Below are 6,000 nucleotides of genomic sequence, written 5' to 3'. Positions count from 1 at the left end.
TTCTGTATAAAACAAACGCTAGATTGTTTGGTTATAACAATAAGAACCCTTAGTTGTCGCCCTTATTTGAATCAGTGAAGTCACTTCATTGCTTTTGTGCACATTTACACAGTTGTGTCCATGTTTTCTGTATGTGTGACAGCTTTTTTCCAGTCTGTAAAGTGGGGCAAACATGCCCAGACAAGAAAAAACGCACCACATGAAATACACAACTCTGCGTGTTTTTCCTGCAAATGTTCGGAGGAACATCTCCTTTAGAGGCGCTGCCTCTTCTGTTATTTTTATGATGTCATATCTTACTGCCTGCAGATATGTTGTTACGAGGGGAAGAAAAGTACTTAGTTCTTCTATGTTTTCCCCTCTGCCTCTCTTCGTATATTGCTGCCCTCTGCCTCTCGCACTCCTTATATGGGAAAGGAATTAGTTGCGCGAACAAGGGCGGAAACGTGGCGCGGTGAGCGCTGGGTAAATTCAGCGACATACAGGAAGAAAGAGACGAAGCCCAGTCTGCTTACTGCACACTCCCACAGCAGCGACAACATAAAGGACCGAATCACTGCTCGACCAGTTTAGCAGGTAAGCAGCCGGTGTGCTGTCCTTTTTGGTATTTGCACTGCGGGGTTTGTGACTCGATTTACGGCTTTCTGCAGAAGCGGAAAATCAAATCTGAGACGAGAGAGAGAGCGCACAGCCGCTTCCTCCTTCACCGAGAATCATTCAGAAATTACATCTTGAGTTCGGTGTGATGCTAACGCAGCCGGCTAGCCGAGGTTAGCCGCAAAAGCTGACGGTGGTCTGACTTAAATCGTTAACATGTCTGCAGCCCTGTAGTCAGCCTTTACTTCGTCTTGCTGTGCTCTCTTATTAAAAGTGGAAACTTCTCTTTTTAGTTTTTTTTTCTCCCCTTTCCTCCTCTGCAGAGTAGTGCAGCATTAGCTGACACAGGGAGGGGTGTGTGTGTGTGTCTCAGAGGAGAGAGAGAGAGGAAAAAAATCCAGGAAATAGTCAAACTGACAGCAGACGCTCAACGGCAGGGAGGGGACGTATAAAAACACCACCCCAGCTTTTTTAAATATGTGTCGACTTTGAATAAGGTGGTGTAATAAAAAAAAAAAAGAGGTTTATCTGGGGTTACGTTAGCTAGCTCTGGTTGTCGGCGTTGGTGTTGTGGCACATTTTGTACCCCCTTTAAATAATTTCTAAGCGGTGTAACGGCTCTTCAGGACGGCTTAACGCTATTTCCTAATCTGTAACTCTTCAGGACACTATAACGTTACTTGAGAAAGGTGTTTCTTAACCTCAAGAGCCACGAGTACACAATAAAACTGTTTAACTGAGGTTTGAGTGGTGGGGCTAAAGTTGTAACGGCTAGCTTTAGCCGGTGATCGCATTATCAGCAGCGGCTTGAGCGCGATTTGTTTGAGCTTTGAGCCCACCGAAGTAGGTCTGGAAGGGCGCCCTGCTTTCCATGTCTGCCACGGTTACAAACAGTGTTTCCCTATGCAAATAGATTTGGAAGAAAAGCTAAGGTTGCAAATGCAGGAGTGGACGCTCGCTCCTTTATGTCTGGACGTCTTGCCCCCAGGCAGACACACAAACCCTCACACAGGCCTAACTAACCTACTTCACTGCCCCTGCGTGCTGATGGGAGCTCTGTGCACAACATTTCTTCCATATAGACAACAAATGAGGTCGATGAGATCAGTTTGATAGGGTTATAGGCAGATTTCAGATTTTTAGTTACAAAGGTATTATTCATTAGTACAATACACTAGAGGACTAATGAGAGACTGCCACTCCTCATCTAAAGACTACTTGGAATTTGTAGTCAGACGTTAAGATTTTGCATAGACTGGGGTCACTATTTGCAAGGAGACAGGTAGATTCATTTAATCTAATTTCCCATAGTGCACTGCGTGGAAATGTACAAAAAGCTAAAGTTGCTTAAGGCAGGCTTTTGGCCACACCTGCTCTTGTTTGTGCAGTGGTTTGTTCTGAAAAACCAGCCCAAAAGGGAATAAAAAGGGGAGTAAATGCACCTGTTGGTTGTTGATAGTACTAATGTGTTTGAGTTTTAATATTTGCATAAGTTGAGACAACAAAAAAAGAAATGCAATATGTAAACTACGTGAGGAAGACCATGCTGATTGAGCTTTATGATCACTTTACACCAAATGATTGAGATAAGAGCATGCAACAACTTTACAAAACTCCCAGTTTTATTGCAGCATCAGTCATTTGTTTGCACTGTTTGAAAGTGTGCCTTCATACTCCTGGTATGAACTACAAGCTTCTATAATTGTACATGCTACAGATTTAGCTTTAATCTAAGGAAAACAGAACTGAAGGAATGACTCCCTGGCTGCCGTCACATCTCTGGTTTTGTCTTCGTCTGTAGCGTTTCCTTGGTGGTCAGCACTTGGCCCGAGCCTACGCCGCCACTTTGCTTTGGTGCACATAAAAATAAGCATTTGAAGTGAAGTAACTGGGCATAAAGTAAACTCAAATGTGCTTTGCTCTGGGATTTGCAATTTGCTAGATATGGATAAAGTTTGTTAGTGTTGGTGTAAACAACAGTTAGCCATCTACAGGGCTGGGTTTGTGTTGTTGTTGTTTTTTTCCAGCTGTTACACCATTTAGGGGCCGCTCCCTCCCTGTGCTGCAGGTGAGTCATGTCTCATGAGACCAGGAAGTGCTGGACTCTGGTATATGCAGGTATAAATGCTCACTGCCGTGGTGCTAAACAGAATGTGGGTCAAGGGTAGAGAGGGCTTTTGTTTCCTTCTGTGATCTAATTCATCTCAGAGTCTGCTGCACAAATTAATGCGTAACTCTCTGTGAAAGACAGAGGAAAAGGGGAAGTTTAGGTATTGTGTGCTTCTTATTCAGTCTGCTGTAAAAGGAAGAAATAGTGCAGTCTTTTAAAAATAACTTCATGTAATGTCTTGCCACCTCACCTGCTGATAACTCTATTGAATGGATTCACCTAACAGCCTCAGGGTTGATATAATGCATAACTGCCTCTCCTATTTAATGATCAGAAATCAAGTCGAAAGGCTGATTTTTAGTGATGCAGTATTTTACCTTTATTTAACCAGGAAGTCTGACTGAGGTAGGAGTCATGCAGACTCAAAGCATTATTAAAACTGCAACAAATGCAACATAAAATATCAGATCCACACATGATACACACCCACATACACAATAAGTTGGTTCTTAAGGAAAAAGATCCATGCATCTTGTTCACCATGTTCCTTATGATGGTTTTAAACTTAAACAAGCTTTTGCATTTTTTTTTTTTTTTTAAGTTTAAGATGTGGGGTAAGAAAATGCTGTTGTCATCAGATCTGTCTAAAACCTCAGCAGATGAACAATCAGCTGTTTGGAAGGGAAAAAAGAAGTATACAAAGTTAAACTAAATGGCTGCTTGAGTGACCATAACTCAAATCTCAAAATAGTTACTGATTATTTTGCTGCTGATAAACCGATGAGTGACTGTGGCTAATTGGAACAGTATTGAACACCCATTGATATGACTTCAGAGCATCTTCAGAGTGCCGCTTCTCAACATGAAGGATTTTATAAGCTGGTCACAGCCAAAAATTTAACATCTCGGTCATTTGATATGTAAAGATTTCACTGAGGAGTGAAAGTGAGATGTTGGCTGCAGCATTATCTTGCTCATTAGTGAGAGTGGTCTGTGTGGATCCATTCAGCGACAGCCAGGTATAAGGACCCGAGACTGGAGGGGCTCTCAGTGGCCCAGGTAAGGGCAGTGTCAGCTTTCAGCTGCCTCATGTAATGTTAGCCTTTCTCTTCAGGTGTGCGTCTGGATCTGTGAGTACTCCTTTATGTGTTAGACTTGGATTGGAGTCAGTTACGGTAATCATGTCTTTTGAATAGTTAAATCAGGAGTGTGCATGTTTTTTTGCTTCAAAGGTGCTGCTGACCTTAAGTTGTTTTCTTGTGCGATGTACCTGGATGTTTAAAACTCATAGCTGGGATCTCTCTGTAGTAACTCGCAACGATCTACATAGCTTTACGCAGCAAGTTCTGGCCTGCTCTTCCTCTTTTGTTACTCAACCTCAACACTAATAGGTGGATTTTTCTGTGACTTCCTTAAAGCTTGCAAATGAGCATATTTACATCTTTTGGCTCAATTTATTCAAACAGTCGAGGGTTCTGTCCTTGTGGCCGATTCAGCACAAAACCTTCATTATGTCTGTGCAGACGGTTTGATTCCCAGCTGAAATTCACTCTGTGCTGTTTCTTAATGGGAGGATTTTATCATCTCATGACATCATTGTTAGTAAAGTAGTCATTACTGTTATACTCCAAAGGTGGAAATGTGGGTGTAGGGTTGTCCAGAAAAAATGTGCCAAAATCACATTTGATTGTGTGATGCCTAAGCATCAGGCAGTGTTTTGTTTTTTTTAATTAAATATTTAAATAGCGCTCCGTTTCGGAGGAAGTAAGACAAATTAAAACAGACAAAACTTAAGAGTTTACCTGAAGTTGTTGAGCTACATGTCATCACTAATGAAAGCGCCTAACCTTTCAGAGTCCTTTCTCGTTGCCAAAGAAAGAGGCGACAATGTAACCCTTGTCATAAAAATGCTGGACAATCGGAAGCTATCTGGTGGTTGCCAGGTAGTGACTGACTGGTCTTCAGACCTGACTGAAGCTTCAGTATATGTGCAGGTGATCTATGTGAGCCAAAAAAATTCAGGCTTTAGAGTACTCTAAATACTCAGTTTTTCCTAATATTGGCTCTTGGTGACATCATTGGCTTCATAGTGTAGTTAACACATTCACCTTACGCACAAATGGTCCTGGGTTTGACATCCAGATTTTAAAATCACAAATGGTTGTGATTTTAAAGTCACAACCATAAAAAAAGGAGAGGAATAAAATGTTAAAAGTTTAACAGTGTATAGGTGTTGCTTTAGCAGCTGGTGCATTTTGGAGCAGTGACTCCGTGGATGTCCCCACAGAGCCTTGGGCTCAGGACTGATGGAATTTACACCACATGAACGCAAGCAGACAGTCGTGTACTCATGGAAACTTTAACCTGTGGTTAAAGTAACCTAGGGGTTAAGAGTAGAGGCTAATCTCTTTATCTAGTACTCCTGTGAAGCTAGTACTGTCTGGTTTGTAGCAAGACAGAAAATTCATGATTACAATTTAAATCTGTTGTTGTGGTCATTGATTAATAGTGGTGTGGAGGGTACATTATATTGAGGATGAGGTCTAATTAACTTGAGGGATTTATTTATCAAATGAATAAATAAATGTCAGCACTATGTCAGATGGGGGAAGGATCCAACTGTTTGCCGTATGTGGTTGAAATGTTAGTTGTGACCTGTAGGAGGTTGTTATGCACACAAAATGTTGTTAAAGCTTTTAAAGTTTCTGCAAAAGCACCTGTTGGAGACCTGTTGGATTAAGCAATAAATGCTTTGTTTAGTTTTAGGAGAAAAAGAAAAGCTTCAAATGATCCGCCACTGATTTTATCCTATATTATAATTATTAATATTGATAATCAGAAACATCAGTTTTTTTGGACTGTTTTCCCCACACAGTTTCTGGACAATATTGCTATGAAGGAGTTTAAGAGCAGCAATAGAAGAGCCCTTCTATTCTATTGCTGATATTCTATTGCAACATGATCTAAACCTGAAATATGGGACTTGTTGAAGTAAATGCACACATGTAAACTTGTTTCTGGTACAAAAGACAAATATGGGCAGCATTCAGAGCACTGTTGCTGTTTTTAATTTTTTTTTAAAATTGCATTGTAGTTTTAACACAACAAAAACAGGTTCTGGGATCGCAATACTGAATAAAGTTGTTTTTTCGAATCGAAACTGATGAAGGATAAACTGAATGGCAGTTAGTGATTCAGTTTAATGTAGTTCTGCACTACAGAATTTCCCAGAGGAACCCACCCGAGGGATTAATAAAGTTCCATCTAATCTACTTCTCTAATGTAGGTTCAGA

At 40.9% G+C, this 6,000-nt stretch overlaps 1 protein-coding gene across 1 annotated transcript in view; it reads left to right on the top strand.

Moving 5' to 3' along the window:
* Positions 1-436: 436 nt before the first annotated feature.
* Positions 437-6,000, top strand: part of cap1 (CAP, adenylate cyclase-associated protein 1 (yeast)) — a 14,564-nt gene continuing 9,000 nt past the window's right edge. The window contains exon 1 of the mRNA XM_026157237.2: positions 437-576. The gene's annotated coding sequence lies outside the window, so the exon portion shown is untranslated. The remainder of the gene's footprint in view (positions 577-6,000) is intronic.

Source organism: Astatotilapia calliptera, chromosome 22, assembly GCF_964374335.1.
Source record: "Astatotilapia calliptera chromosome 22, fAstCal68.1, whole genome shotgun sequence".
In the NCBI taxonomy this organism is placed as follows: Eukaryota; Metazoa; Chordata; class Actinopteri; order Cichliformes; family Cichlidae; genus Astatotilapia; species Astatotilapia calliptera.
The sequence above is the reverse complement of the archived record's forward strand: the minus strand, read 5'-3'. Positions and strand labels throughout refer to the sequence as shown.